Source organism: Ascaphus truei, unplaced genomic scaffold (assembly GCF_040206685.1).
Source record: "Ascaphus truei isolate aAscTru1 unplaced genomic scaffold, aAscTru1.hap1 HAP1_SCAFFOLD_1069, whole genome shotgun sequence".
Lineage (NCBI taxonomy): Eukaryota > Metazoa > Chordata > Amphibia > Anura > Ascaphidae > Ascaphus > Ascaphus truei.
Genome location: NW_027453934.1, coordinates 50,705 through 65,569, shown reverse-complemented (window position 1 = coordinate 65,569; position 14,865 = coordinate 50,705). Strand labels below are relative to the sequence as shown.

Below are 14,865 nucleotides of genomic sequence, written 5' to 3'. Positions count from 1 at the left end.
CCATGCAAACATTTGTGCAGCAGCAGCAGCAGCAGCAGCAGCAGCAGCAGCAGCAGCAGCAGCAGCAGCAGCAGCAGCAGCAGCAATGAATATTTGTCAAACAACATAGATCCAAGACACCCCGTCCTCCTCCCCCCCCCCCCAGAAGCGAAGCAAAGCAAAGCAAAGCAAAGCAAAGCCAAACCAAACCCTCCCCCCCATCCAACAAGCACCCAGAGCAGCCAAGCTTCGCCGTAAGGTACTTCTTCTTGGTTTTAAAAGAAAGAAGCAATCACTTTGAACACCGCTCAGCTCTGTCATTTCAGCTGCCGGAGAGACAGGGGGACACCATATTTCTGGGGTGGCTTTCTACATCTCCCCTACCTGCTGGCACTCTCTTTTTCTGACCTCCACTGACACCTGCTGCTGCTGCTGCTGCTGCATAAAAAGGGAGAGGTGCCCTGTCCTGCTGGCAAACGTGACACTTTGGCCCTTACCAGCATGGCTGTTTACCTGGCATTTGCATAAATATAGAAGCAAGCTAACACTGTCTGCTGCTCCATGGATAGAGATAGATAGATAGATAGATAGATAGATAGATAGATAGATAGATAGAGATTGTTTTTTGCACAGCTCAGCAGATAGTCTGCAATCTGTTGCTTTTAAATGCTGCTCTTTGTTACTTTGGAGCCTAGAAACTCTAGAACGTACTGTACACTCCCTTTGTGATATCATCACAGGGGGTTGTCTGGCTACAGAGACCCAGACATACCATGTAGAACTAGGGTGGGGAGGGGGTGAAATAAAAACCCCATATCATATCCTGCAAGCAAGGACCGTCCATTTTTTCAAATCCAGATTTGATTGTAAATGTGCTGTTTTTTTCATAAATATATATATACAGTACACAGTATTTGTTTCCCTATTTCCCAATCCACCTGTGAACTTATTCCTAAACGTCTGTGCAGGTACATCATTGTCATTTGTCCCTGTTTGAGATGTTGCTAGCTGGCTATTTATTGTACATGGTGCTCCTTTTTGCCAGCAGTTATTGACCATGCCCAAAGCCCAAGCAGTGGGAATAGCAGCAGCTTGTCTGAACAAACACCTGTTTCTGTTTTTTGTAACCATCCAAAAACAGGGGAGAGCGCGCACGCAGTCCCCCACTACCAGAAATTGTGCAGTCGAGTTTCCCGCATGTGGGGAAATCGCAGAGGTCAGCTAGCTCCAAGTGCAATGAGCTAGCCTCGCCCTGGGAGAGCCACCTGCTGGAGCATGGCTTAAAACTCCCCTGCCAGGTAAGTATGAGTTGCAATGGCGCGCTGGGGGCAACTAGCCCTGTCCCAGGACAACTGTCACCCTTGTGGAGAGAGCAGCTTGGTCATTGGTGCAGCAAGCAACACAGTACCTGAGGCCTAGTATCTGAGCCGCTGCAGCCAGCACCTGCAGCAAGGAGCAGCCTAGGCCATTCCATGCAAACATTTGTGCAGCAGCAGCAGCAGCAGCAGCAGCAGCAGCAGCAGCAGCAGCAGCAGCAGCAGCAGCAGCAGCAATGAATATTTGTCAAACAACATAGATCCAAGACACCCCGTCCTCCTCCCCCCCCCCCCAGAAGCGAAGCAAAGCAAAGCAAAGCAAAGCCAAACCAAACCCTCCCCCCATCCAACAAGCACCCAGAGCAGCCAAGCTTCGCCGTAAGGTACTTCTTTTTAGTTTTAAAAGAAAGAAGCAATCACTTTGAACACCGCTCAGCTCTGTCATTTCAGCTGCCGGAGAGACAGGGGGACACCATATTTCTGGGGTGGCTTTCTACATCTCCCCTACCTGCTGGCACTCTCTTTTTCTGACCTCCACTGACACCTGCTGCTGCTGCTGCTGCTGCTGCATAAAAAGGGAGAGGTGCCCTGTCCTGCTGGCAAACGTGACACTTTGGCCCTTACCAGCATGGCTGTTTACCTGGCATTTGCATAAATATAGAAGCAAGCTAACACTGTCTGCTGCTCCATGGATAGAGATAGATAGATAGATAGATAGATAGATAGATAGATAGATAGATAGATAGAGATTGTTTTTTGCACAGCTCAGCAGATAGTCTGCAATCTGTTGCTTTTAAATGCTGCTCTTTGTTACTTTGGAGCCTAGAAACTCTAGAACGTACTGTACACTCCCTTTGTGATATCATCACAGGGGGTTGTCTGGCTACAGAGACCCAGACATACCATGTAGAACTAGGGTGGGGAGGGGGTGAAATAAAAACCCCATATCATATCCTGCAAGCAAGGACCGTCCATTTTTTCAAATCCAGATTTGATTGTAAATGTGCTGTTTTTTTCATAAATATATATATACAGTACACAGTATTTGTTTCCCTATTTCCCAATCCACCTGTGAACTTATTCCTAAACGTCTGTGCAGGTACATCATTGTCATTTGTCCCTGTTTGAGATGTTGCTAGCTGGCTATTTATTGTACATGGTGCTCCTTTTTGCCAGCAGTTATTGACCATGCCCAAAGCCCAAGCAGTGGGAATAGCAGCAGCTTGTCTGAACAAACACCTGTTTCTGTTTTTTGTAACCATCCAAAAACAGGGGAGAGCGCGCACGCAGTCCCCCACTACCAGAAATTGTGCAGTCGAGTTTCCCGCATGTGGGGAAATCGCAGAGGTCAGCTAGCTCCAAGTGCAATGAGCTAGCCTCGCCCTGGGAGAGCCACCTGCTGGAGCATGGCTTAAAACTCCCCTGCCAGGTAAGTATGAGTTGCAATGGCGCGCTGGGGGCAACTAGCCCTGTCCCAGGACAACTGTCACCCTTGTGGAGAGAGCAGCTTGGTCATTGGTGCAGCAAGCAACACAGTACCTGAGGCCTAGTATCTGAGCCGCTGCAGCCAGCACCTGCAGCAAGGAGCAGCCTAGGCCATTCCATGCAAACATTTGTGCAGCAGCAGCAGCAGCAGCAGCAGCAGCAGCAGCAGCAGCAGCAGCAGCAGCAGCAGCAGCAATGAATATTTGTCAAACAACATAGATCCAAGACACCCCGTCCTCCTCCCCCCCCCCCCAGAAGCGAAGCAAAGCAAAGCAAAGCAAAGCAAAGCCAAACCAAACCCTCCCCCCCATCCAACAAGCACCCAGAGCAGCCAAGCTTCGCCGTAAGGTACTTCTTCTTGGTTTTAAAAGAAAGAAGCAATCACTTTGAACACCGCTCAGCTCTGTCATTTCAGCTGCCGGAGAGACAGGGGGACACCATATTTCTGGGGTGGCTTTCTACATCTCCCCTACCTGCTGGCACTCTCTTTTTCTGACCTCCACTGACACCTGCTGCTGCTGCTGCTGCTGCATAAAAAGGGAGAGGTGCCCTGTCCTGCTGGCAAACGTGACACTTTGGCCCTTACCAGCATGGCTGTTTACCTGGCATTTGCATAAATATAGAAGCAAGCTAACACTGTCTGCTGCTCCATGGATAGAGATAGATAGATAGATAGATAGATAGATAGATAGATAGATAGATAGAGATTGTTTTTTGCACAGCTCAGCAGATAGTCTGCAATCTGTTGCTTTTAAATGCTGCTCTTTGTTACTTTGGAGCCTAGAAACTCTAGAACGTACTGTACACTCCCTTTGTGATATCATCACAGGGGGTTGTCTGGCTACAGAGACCCAGACATACCATGTAGAACTAGGGTGGGGAGGGGGTGAAATAAAAACCCCATATCATATCCTGCAAGCAAGGACCGTCCATTTTTTCAAATCCAGATTTGATTGTAAATGTGCTGTTTTTTTCATAAATATATATATACAGTACACAGTATTTGTTTCCCTATTTCCCAATCCACCTGTGAACTTATTCCTAAACGTCTGTGCAGGTACATCATTGTCATTTGTCCCTGTTTGAGATGTTGCTAGCTGGCTATTTATTGTACATGGTGCTCCTTTTTGCCAGCAGTTATTGACCATGCCCAAAGCCCAAGCAGTGGGAATAGCAGCAGCTTGTCTGAACAAACACCTGTTTCTGTTTTTTGTAACCATCCAAAAACAGGGGAGAGCGCGCACGCAGTCCCCCACTACCAGAAATTGTGCAGTCGAGTTTCCCGCATGTGGGGAAATCGCAGAGGTCAGCTAGCTCCAAGTGCAATGAGCTAGCCTCGCCCTGGGAGAGCCACCTGCTGGAGCATGGCTTAAAACTCCCCTGCCAGGTAAGTATGAGTTGCAATGGCGCGCTGGGGGCAACTAGCCCTGTCCCAGGACAACTGTCACCCTTGTGGAGAGAGCAGCTTGGTCATTGGTGCAGCAAGCAACACAGTACCTGAGGCCTAGTATCTGAGCCGCTGCAGCCAGCACCTGCAGCAAGGAGCAGCCTAGGCCATTCCATGCAAACATTTGTGCAGCAGCAGCAGCAGCAGCAGCAGCAGCAGCAGCAGCAGCAGCAGCAGCAGCAGCAGCAGCAGCAATGAATATTTGTCAAACAACATAGATCCAAGACACCCCGTCCTCCTCCCCCCCCCCCCAGAAGCGAAGCAAAGCAAAGCAAAGCAAAGCCAAACCAAACCCTCCCCCCATCCAACAAGCACCCAGAGCAGCCAAGCTTCGCCGTAAGGTACTTCTTTTTAGTTTTAAAAGAAAGAAGCAATCACTTTGAACACCGCTCAGCTCTGTCATTTCAGCTGCCGGAGAGACAGGGGGACACCATATTTCTGGGGTGGCTTTCTACATCTCCCCTACCTGCTGGCACTCTCTTTTTCTGACCTCCACTGACACCTGCTGCTGCTGCTGCTGCTGCTGCATAAAAAGGGAGAGGTGCCCTGTCCTGCTGGCAAACGTGACACTTTGGCCCTTACCAGCATGGCTGTTTACCTGGCATTTGCATAAATATAGAAGCAAGCTAACACTGTCTGCTGCTCCATGGATAGAGATAGATAGATAGATAGATAGATAGATAGATAGATAGATAGATAGATAGAGATTGTTTTTTGCACAGCTCAGCAGATAGTCTGCAATCTGTTGCTTTTAAATGCTGCTCTTTGTTACTTTGGAGCCTAGAAACTCTAGAACGTACTGTACACTCCCTTTGTGATATCATCACAGGGGGTTGTCTGGCTACAGAGACCCAGACATACCATGTAGAACTAGGGTGGGGAGGGGGTGAAATAAAAACCCCATATCATATCCTGCAAGCAAGGACCGTCCATTTTTTCAAATCCAGATTTGATTGTAAATGTGCTGTTTTTTTCATAAATATATATATACAGTACACAGTATTTGTTTCCCTATTTCCCAATCCACCTGTGAACTTATTCCTAAACGTCTGTGCAGGTACATCATTGTCATTTGTCCCTGTTTGAGATGTTGCTAGCTGGCTATTTATTGTACATGGTGCTCCTTTTTGCCAGCAGTTATTGACCATGCCCAAAGCCCAAGCAGTGGGAATAGCAGCAGCTTGTCTGAACAAACACCTGTTTCTGTTTTTTGTAACCATCCAAAAACAGGGGAGAGCGCGCACGCAGTCCCCCACTACCAGAAATTGTGCAGTCGAGTTTCCCGCATGTGGGGAAATCGCAGAGGTCAGCTAGCTCCAAGTGCAATGAGCTAGCCTCGCCCTGGGAGAGCCACCTGCTGGAGCATGGCTTAAAACTCCCCTGCCAGGTAAGTATGAGTTGCAATGGCGCGCTGGGGGCAACTAGCCCTGTCCCAGGACAACTGTCACCCTTGTGGAGAGAGCAGCTTGGTCATTGGTGCAGCAAGCAACACAGTACCTGAGGCCTAGTATCTGAGCCGCTGCAGCCAGCACCTGCAGCAAGGAGCAGCCTAGGCCATTCCATGCAAACATTTGTGCAGCAGCAGCAGCAGCAGCAGCAGCAGCAGCAGCAGCAGCAGCAGCAGCAGCAGCAGCAGCAGCAGCAGCAATGAATATTTGTCAAACAACATAGATCCAAGACACCCCGTCCTCCTCCCCCCCCCCCCAGAAGCGAAGCAAAGCAAAGCAAAGCAAAGCAAAGCCAAACCAAACCCTCCCCCCCATCCAACAAGCACCCAGAGCAGCCAAGCTTCGCCGTAAGGTACTTCTTCTTAGTTTTAAAAGAAAGAAGCAATCACTTTGAACACCGCTCAGCTCTGTCATTTCAGCTGCCGGAGAGACAGGGGGACACCATATTTCTGGGGTGGCTTTCTACATCTCCCCTACCTGCTGGCACTCTCTTTTTCTGACCTCCACTGACACCTGCTGCTGCTGCTGCTGCTGCTGCATAAAAAGGGAGAGGTGCCCTGTCCTGCTGGCAAACGTGACACTTTGGCCCTTACCAGCATGGCTGTTTACCTGGCATTTGCATAAATATAGAAGCAAGCTAACACTGTCTGCTGCTCCATGGATAGAGATAGATAGATAGATAGATAGATAGATAGATAGATAGATAGATAGAGATTGTTTTTTGCACAGCTCAGCAGATAGTCTGCAATCTGTTGCTTTTAAATGCTGCTCTTTGTTACTTTGGAGCCTAGAAACTCTAGAACGTACTGTACACTCCCTTTGTGATATCATCACAGGGGGTTGTCTGGCTACAGAGACCCAGACATACCATGTAGAACTAGGGTGGGGAGGGGGTGAAATAAAAACCCCATATCATATCCTGCAAGCAAGGACCGTCCATTTTTTCAAATCCAGATTTGATTGTAAATGTGCTGTTTTTTTCATAAATATATATATACAGTACACCGTATTTGTTTCCCTATTTCCCAATCCACCTGTGAACTTATTCCTAAACGTCTGTGCAGGTACATCATTGTCATTTGTCCCTGTTTGAGATGTTGCTAGCTGGCTATTTATTGTACATGGTGCTCCTTTTTGCCAGCAGTTATTGACCATGCCCAAAGCCCAAGCAGTGGGAATAGCAGCAGCTTGTCTGAACAAACACCTGTTTCTGTTTTTTGTAACCATCCAAAAACAGGGGAGAGCGCGCACGCAGTCCCCCACTACCAGAAATTGTGCAGTCGAGTTTCCCGCATGTGGGGAAATCGCAGAGGTCAGCTAGCTCCAAGTGCAATGAGCTAGCCTCGCCCTGGGAGAGCCACCTGCTGGAGCATGGCTTAAAACTCCCCTGCCAGGTAAGTATGAGTTGCAATGGCGCGCTGGGGGCAACTAGCCCTGTCCCAGGACAACTGTCACCCTTGTGGAGAGAGCAGCTTGGTCATTGGTGCAGCAAGCAACACAGTACCTGAGGCCTAGTATCTGAGCCGCTGCAGCCAGCACCTGCAGCAAGGAGCAGCCTAGGCCATTCCATGCAAACATTTGTGCAGCAGCAGCAGCAGCAGCAGCAGCAGCAGCAGCAGCAGCAGCAGCAGCAGCAGCAGCAGCAGCAGCAGCAATGAATATTTGTCAAACAACATAGATCCAAGACACCCCGTCCTCCTCCCCCCCCCCCCAGAAGCGAAGCAAAGCAAAGCAAAGCAAAGCAAAGCCAAACCAAACCCTCCCCCCCATCCAACAAGCACCCAGAGCAGCCAAGCTTCGCCGTAAGGTACTTCTTCTTAGTTTTAAAAGAAAGAAGCAATCACTTTGAACACCGCTCAGCTCTGTCATTTCAGCTGCCGGAGAGACAGGGGGACACCATATTTCTGGGGTGGCTTTCTACATCTCCCCTACCTGCTGGCACTCTCTTTTTCTGACCTCCACTGACACCTGCTGCTGCTGCTGCTGCTGCTGCATAAAAAGGGAGAGGTGCCCTGTCCTGCTGGCAAACGTGACACTTTGGCCCTTACCAGCATGGCTGTTTACCTGGCATTTGCATAAATATAGAAGCAAGCTAACACTGTCTGCTGCTCCATGGATAGAGATAGATAGATAGATAGATAGATAGATAGATAGATAGATAGATAGAGATTGTTTTTTGCACAGCTCAGCAGATAGTCTGCAATCTGTTGCTTTTAAATGCTGCTCTTTGTTACTTTGGAGCCTAGAAACTCTAGAACGTACTGTACACTCCCTTTGTGATATCATCACAGGGGGTTGTCTGGCTACAGAGACCCAGACATACCATGTAGAACTAGGGTGGGGAGGGGGTGAAATAAAAACCCCATATCATATCCTGCAAGCAAGGACCGTCCATTTTTTCAAATCCAGATTTGATTGTAAATGTGCTGTTTTTTTCATAAATATATATATACAGTACACCGTATTTGTTTCCCTATTTCCCAATCCACCTGTGAACTTATTCCTAAACGTCTGTGCAGGTACATCATTGTCATTTGTCCCTGTTTGAGATGTTGCTAGCTGGCTATTTATTGTACATGGTGCTCCTTTTTGCCAGCAGTTATTGACCATGCCCAAAGCCCAAGCAGTGGGAATAGCAGCAGCTTGTCTGAACAAACACCTGTTTCTGTTTTTTGTAACCATCCAAAAACAGGGGAGAGCGCGCACGCAGTCCCCCACTACCAGAAATTGTGCAGTCGAGTTTCCCGCATGTGGGGAAATCGCAGAGGTCAGCTAGCTCCAAGTGCAATGAGCTAGCCTCGCCCTGGGAGAGCCACCTGCTGGAGCATGGCTTAAAACTCCCCTGCCAGGTAAGTATGAGTTGCAATGGCGCGCTGGGGGCAACTAGCCCTGTCCCAGGACAACTGTCACCCTTGTGGAGAGAGCAGCTTGGTCATTGGTGCAGCAAGCAACACAGTACCTGAGGCCTAGTATCTGAGCCGCTGCAGCCAGCACCTGCAGCAAGGAGCAGCCTAGGCCATTCCATGCAAACATTTGTGCAGCAGCAGCAGCAGCAGCAGCAGCAGCAGCAGCAGCAGCAATGAATATTTGTCAAACAACATAGATCCAAGACACCCCGTCCTCCTCCCCCCCCCCCCAGAAGCGAAGCAAAGCAAAGCAAAGCAAAGCAAAGCCAAACCAAACCCTCCCCCCCATCCAACAAGCACCCAGAGCAGCCAAGCTTCGCCGTAAGGTACTTCTTCTTAGTTTTAAAAGAAAGAAGCAATCACTTTGAACACCGCTCAGCTCTGTCATTTCAGCTGCCGGAGAGACAGGGGGACACCATATTTCTGGGGTGGCTTTCTACATCTCCCCTACCTGCTGGCACTCTCTTTTTCTGACCTCCACTGACACCTGCTGCTGCTGCTGCTGCATAAAAAGGGAGAGGTGCCCTGTCCTGCTGGCAAACGTGACACTTTGGCCCTTACCAGCATGGCTGTTTACCTGGCATTTGCATAAATATAGAAGCAAGCTAACACTGTCTGCTGCTCCATGGATAGAGATAGATAGATAGATAGATAGATAGATAGATAGATAGATAGAGATTGTTTTTTGCACAGCTCAGCAGATAGTCTGCAATCTGTTGCTTTTAAATGCTGCTCTTTGTTACTTTGGAGCCTAGAAACTCTAGAACGTACTGTACACTCCCTTTGTGATATCATCACAGGGGGTTGTCTGGCTACAGAGACCCAGACATACCATGTAGAACTAGGGTGGGGAGGGGGTGAAATAAAAACCCCATATCATATCCTGCAAGCAAGGACCGTCCATTTTTTCAAATCCAGATTTGATTGTAAATGTGCTGTTTTTTTCATAAATATATATATACAGTACACAGTATTTGTTTCCCTATTTCCCAATCCACCTGTGAACTTATTCCTAAACGTCTGTGCAGGTACATCATTGTCATTTGTCCCTGTTTGAGATGTTGCTAGCTGGCTATTTATTGTACATGGTGCTCCTTTTTGCCAGCAGTTATTGACCATGCCCAAAGCCCAAGCAGTGGGAATAGCAGCAGCTTGTCTGAACAAACACCTGTTTCTGTTTTTTGTAACCATCCAAAAACAGGGGAGAGCGCGCACGCAGTCCCCCACTACCAGAAATTGTGCAGTCGAGTTTCCCGCATGTGGGGAAATCGCAGAGGTCAGCTAGCTCCAAGTGCAATGAGCTAGCCTCGCCCTGGGAGAGCCACCTGCTGGAGCATGGCTTAAAACTCCCCTGCCAGGTAAGTATGAGTTGCAATGGCGCGCTGGGGGCAACTAGCCCTGTCCCAGGACAACTGTCACCCTTGTGGAGAGAGCAGCTTGGTCATTGGTGCAGCAAGCAACACAGTACCTGAGGCCTAGTATCTGAGCCGCTGCAGCCAGCACCTGCAGCAAGGAGCAGCCTAGGCCATTCCATGCAAACATTTGTGCTGCAGCAGCAGCAGCAGCAGCAGCAGCAGCAGCAGCAGCAGCAGCAGCAGCAGCAGCAGCAGCAATGAATATTTGTCAAACAACATAGATCCAAGACACCCCGTCCTCCTCCCCCCCCCCCCAGAAGCGAAGCAAAGCAAAGCAAAGCAAAGCAAAGCAAAGCAAAGCAAAGCAAAGCAAAGCAAAGCCAAACCAAACCCTCCCCCCCATCCAACAAGCACCCAGAGCAGCCAAGCTTCGCCGTAAGGTACTTCTTCTTAGTTTTAAAAGAAAGAAGCAATCACTTTGAACACCGCTCAGCTCTGTCATTTCAGCTGCCGGAGAGACAGGGGGACACCATATTTCTGGGGTGGCTTTCTACATCTCCCCTACCTGCTGGCACTCTCTTTTTCTGACCTCCACTGACACCTGCTGCTGCTGCTGCTGCTGCATAAAAAGGGAGAGGTGCCCTGTCCTGCTGGCAAACGTGACACTTTGGCCCTTACCAGCATGGCTGTTTACCTGGCATTTGCATAAATATAGAAGCAAGCTAACACTGTCTGCTGCTCCATGGATAGAGATAGATAGATAGATAGATAGATAGATAGATAGATAGATAGATAGATAGATAGAGATTGTTTTTTGCACAGCTCAGCAGATAGTCTGCAATCTGTTGCTTTTAAATGCTGCTCTTTGTTACTTTGGAGCCTAGAAACTCTAGAACGTACTGTACACTCCCTTTGTGATATCATCACAGGGGGTTGTCTGGCTACAGAGACCCAGACATACCATGTAGAACTAGGGTGGGGAGGGGGTGAAATAAAAACCCCATATCATATCCTGCAAGCAAGGACCGTCCATTTTTTCAAATCCAGATTTGATTGTAAATGTGCTGTTTTTTTCATAAATATATATATACAGTACACAGTATTTGTTTCCCTATTTCCCAATCCACCTGTGAACTTATTCCTAAACGTCTGTGCAGGTACATCATTGTCATTTGTCCCTGTTTGAGATGTTGCTAGCTGGCTATTTATTGTACATGGTGCTCCTTTTTGCCAGCAGTTATTGACCATGCCCAAAGCCCAAGCAGTGGGAATAGCAGCAGCTTGTCTGAACAAACACCTGTTTCTGTTTTTTGTAACCATCCAAAAACAGGGGAGAGCGCGCACGCAGTCCCCCACTACCAGAAATTGTGCAGTCGAGTTTCCCGCATGTGGGGAAATCGCAGAGGTCAGCTAGCTCCAAGTGCAATGAGCTAGCCTCGCCCTGGGAGAGCCACCTGCTGGAGCATGGCTTAAAACTCCCCTGCCAGGTAAGTATGAGTTGCAATGGCGCGCTGGGGGCAACTAGCCCTGTCCCAGGACAACTGTCACCCTTGTGGAGAGAGCAGCTTGGTCATTGGTGCAGCAAGCAACACAGTACCTGAGGCCTAGTATCTGAGCCGCTGCAGCCAGCACCTGCAGCAAGGAGCAGCCTAGGCCATTCCATGCAAACATTTGTGCAGCAGCAGCAGCAGCAGCAGCAGCAGCAGCAGCAGCAGCAGCAGCAGCAGCAGCAGCAGCAGCAATGAATATTTGTCAAACAACATAGATCCAAGACACCCCGTCCTCCTCCCCCCCCCCCCAGAAGCGAAGCAAAGCAAAGCAAAGCAAAGCCAAACCAAACCCTCCCCCCCATCCAACAAGCACCCAGAGCAGCCAAGCTTCGCCGTAAGGTACTTCTTCTTAGTTTTAAAAGAAAGAAGCAATCACTTTGAACACCGCTCAGCTCTGTCATTTCAGCTGCCGGAGAGACAGGGGGACACCATATTTCTGGGGTGGCTTTCTACATCTCCCCTACCTGCTGGCACTCTCTTTTTCTGACCTCCACTGACACCTGCTGCTGCTGCTGCTGCTGCATAAAAAGGGAGAGGTGCCCTGTCCTGCTGGCAAACGTGACACTTTGGCCCTTACCAGCATGGCTGTTTACCTGGCATTTGCATAAATATAGAAGCAAGCTAACACTGTCTGCTGCTCCATGGATAGAGATAGATAGATAGATAGATAGATAGATAGATAGATAGATAGATAGATAGATAGATAGAGATTGTTTTTTGCACAGCTCAGCAGATAGTCTGCAATCTGTTGCTTTTAAATGCTGCTCTTTGTTACTTTGGAGCCTAGAAACTCTAGAACGTACTGTACACTCCCTTTGTGATATCATCACAGGGGGTTGTCTGGCTACAGAGACCCAGACATACCATGTAGAACTAGGGTGGGGAGGGGGTGAAATAAAAACCCCATATCATATCCTGCAAGCAAGGACCGTCCATTTTTTCAAATCCAGATTTGATTGTAAATGTGCTGTTTTTTTCATAAATATATATATACAGTACACAGTATTTGTTTCCCTATTTCCCAATCCACCTGTGAACTTATTCCTAAACGTCTGTGCAGGTACATCATTGTCATTTGTCCCTGTTTGAGATGTTGCTAGCTGGCTATTTATTGTACATGGTGCTCCTTTTTGCCAGCAGTTATTGACCATGCCCAAAGCCCAAGCAGTGGGAATAGCAGCAGCTTGTCTGAACAAACACCTGTTTCTGTTTTTTGTAACCATCCAAAAACAGGGGAGAGCGCGCACGCAGTCCCCCACTACCAGAAATTGTGCAGTCGAGTTTCCCGCATGTGGGGAAATCGCAGAGGTCAGCTAGCTCCAAGTGCAATGAGCTAGCCTCGCCCTGGGAGAGCCACCTGCTGGAGCATGGCTTAAAACTCCCCTGCCAGGTAAGTATGAGTTGCAATGGCGCGCTGGGGGCAACTAGCCCTGTCCCAGGACAACTGTCACCCTTGTGGAGAGAGCAGCTTGGTCATTGGTGCAGCAAGCAACACAGTACCTGAGGCCTAGTATCTGAGCCGCTGCAGCCAGCACCTGCAGCAAGGAGCAGCCTAGGCCATTCCATGCAAACATTTGTGCAGCAGCAGCAGCAGCAGCAGCAGCAGCAGCAGCAGCAGCAGCAGCAGCAGCAGCAGCAGCAGCAATGAATATTTGTCAAACAACATAGATCCAAGACACCCCGTCCTCCTCCCCCCCCCCCCAGAAGCGAAGCAAAGCAAAGCAAAGCAAAGCCAAACCAAACCCTCCCCCCCATCCAACAAGCACCCAGAGCAGCCAAGCTTCGCCGTAAGGTACTTCTTCTTAGTTTTAAAAGAAAGAAGCAATCACTTTGAACACCGCTCAGCTCTGTCATTTCAGCTGCCGGAGAGACAGGGGGACACCATATTTCTGGGGTGGCTTTCTACATCTCCCCTACCTGCTGGCACTCTCTTTTTCTGACCTCCACTGACACCTGCTGCTGCTGCTGCTGCTGCTGCATAAAAAGGGAGAGGTGCCCTGTCCTGCTGGCAAACGTGACACTTTGGCCCTTACCAGCATGGCTGTTTACCTGGCATTTGCATAAATATAGAAGCAAGCTAACACTGTCTGCTGCTCCATGGATAGAGATAGATAGATAGATAGATAGATAGATAGATAGATAGATAGATAGATAGAGATTGTTTTTTGCACAGCTCAGCAGATAGTCTGCAATCTGTTGCTTTTAAATGCTGCTCTTTGTTACTTTGGAGCCTAGAAACTCTAGAACGTACTGTACACTCCCTTTGTGATATCATCACAGGGGGTTGTCTGGCTACAGAGACCCAGACATACCATGTAGAACTAGGGTGGGGAGGGGGTGAAATAAAAACCCCATATCATATCCTGCAAGCAAGGACCGTCCATTTTTTCAAATCCAGATTTGATTGTAAATGTGCTGTTTTTTTCATAAATATATATATACAGTACACAGTATTTGTTTCCCTATTTCCCAATCCACCTGTGAACTTATTCCTAAACGTCTGTGCAGGTACATCATTGTCATTTGTCCCTGTTTGAGATGTTGCTAGCTGGCTATTTATTGTACATGGTGCTCCTTTTTGCCAGCAGTTATTGACCATGCCCAAAGCCCAAGCAGTGGGAATAGCAGCAGCTTGTCTGAACAAACACCTGTTTCTGTTTTTTGTAACCATCCAAAAACAGGGGAGAGCGCGCACGCAGTCCCCCACTACCAGAAATTGTGCAGTCGAGTTTCCCGCATGTGGGGAAATCGCAGAGGTCAGCTAGCTCCAAGTGCAATGAGCTAGCCTCGCCCTGGGAGAGCCACCTGCTGGAGCATGGCTTAAAACTCCCCTGCCAGGTAAGTATGAGTTGCAATGGCGCGCTGGGGGCAACTAGCCCTGTCCCAGGACAACTGTCACCCTTGTGGAGAGAGCAGCTTGGTCATTGGTGCAGCAAGCAACACAGTACCTGAGGCCTAGTATCTGAGCCGCTGCAGCCAGCACCTGCAGCAAGGAGCAGCCTAGGCCATTCCATGCAAACATTTGTGCTGCAGCAGCAGCAGCAGCAGCAGCAGCAGCAGCAGCAGCAGCAATGAATATTTGTCAAACAACATAGATCCAAGACACCCCGTCCTCCTCCCCCCCCCCCCAGAAGCGAAGCAAAGCAAAGCAAAGCAAAGCAAAGCAAAGCAAAGCAAAGCAAAGCAAAGCAAAGCAAAGCAAAGCAAAGCAAAGCCAAACCAAACCCTCCCCCCCATCCAACAAGCACCCAGAGCAGCCAAGCTTCGCCGTAAGGTACTTCTTCTTAGTTTTAAAAGAAAGAAGCAATCACTTTGAACACCGCTCAGCTCTGTCATTTCAGCTGCCGGAGAGACAGGGGGACACCATATTTCTGGGGTG

General features: G+C 48.8%; 10 non-coding genes across 10 annotated transcripts; all 10 read right to left on the bottom strand.

The window, feature by feature from the left end:
- Positions 1-1,117: 1,117 nt before the first annotated feature.
- Positions 1,118-1,285, bottom strand: LOC142475109 (U1 spliceosomal RNA). Its single transcript, XR_012790754.1, has one exon. It is a non-coding gene; the product is annotated as a U1 spliceosomal RNA (small nuclear RNA).
- Positions 1,286-2,564: 1,279 nt separating this feature from the next.
- LOC142475108 (U1 spliceosomal RNA) lies at positions 2,565-2,732 on the bottom strand. The gene has a single exon (XR_012790753.1). It is a non-coding gene; the product is annotated as a U1 spliceosomal RNA (small nuclear RNA).
- Positions 2,733-4,007: 1,275 nt separating this feature from the next.
- LOC142475107 (U1 spliceosomal RNA) lies at positions 4,008-4,175 on the bottom strand. The gene has a single exon (XR_012790752.1). It is a non-coding gene; the product is annotated as a U1 spliceosomal RNA (small nuclear RNA).
- Positions 4,176-5,454: 1,279 nt separating this feature from the next.
- On the bottom strand, positions 5,455-5,622 carry LOC142475106 (U1 spliceosomal RNA). The gene has a single exon (XR_012790751.1). It is a non-coding gene; the product is annotated as a U1 spliceosomal RNA (small nuclear RNA).
- A 1,287-nt stretch (positions 5,623-6,909) lies between these two features.
- Positions 6,910-7,077, bottom strand: LOC142475105 (U1 spliceosomal RNA). Its single transcript, XR_012790750.1, has one exon. It is a non-coding gene; the product is annotated as a U1 spliceosomal RNA (small nuclear RNA).
- Positions 7,078-8,364: 1,287 nt separating this feature from the next.
- On the bottom strand, positions 8,365-8,532 carry LOC142475104 (U1 spliceosomal RNA). The gene has a single exon (XR_012790749.1). It is a non-coding gene; the product is annotated as a U1 spliceosomal RNA (small nuclear RNA).
- A 1,247-nt stretch (positions 8,533-9,779) lies between these two features.
- LOC142475103 (U1 spliceosomal RNA) lies at positions 9,780-9,947 on the bottom strand. The gene has a single exon (XR_012790748.1). It is a non-coding gene; the product is annotated as a U1 spliceosomal RNA (small nuclear RNA).
- A 1,316-nt stretch (positions 9,948-11,263) lies between these two features.
- Positions 11,264-11,431, bottom strand: LOC142475102 (U1 spliceosomal RNA). Its single transcript, XR_012790747.1, has one exon. It is a non-coding gene; the product is annotated as a U1 spliceosomal RNA (small nuclear RNA).
- Positions 11,432-12,716: 1,285 nt separating this feature from the next.
- Positions 12,717-12,884, bottom strand: LOC142475101 (U1 spliceosomal RNA). Its single transcript, XR_012790746.1, has one exon. It is a non-coding gene; the product is annotated as a U1 spliceosomal RNA (small nuclear RNA).
- Positions 12,885-14,164: 1,280 nt separating this feature from the next.
- LOC142475099 (U1 spliceosomal RNA) lies at positions 14,165-14,332 on the bottom strand. The gene has a single exon (XR_012790744.1). It is a non-coding gene; the product is annotated as a U1 spliceosomal RNA (small nuclear RNA).
- Between the last annotated feature and the right edge of the window lie 533 nt (positions 14,333-14,865).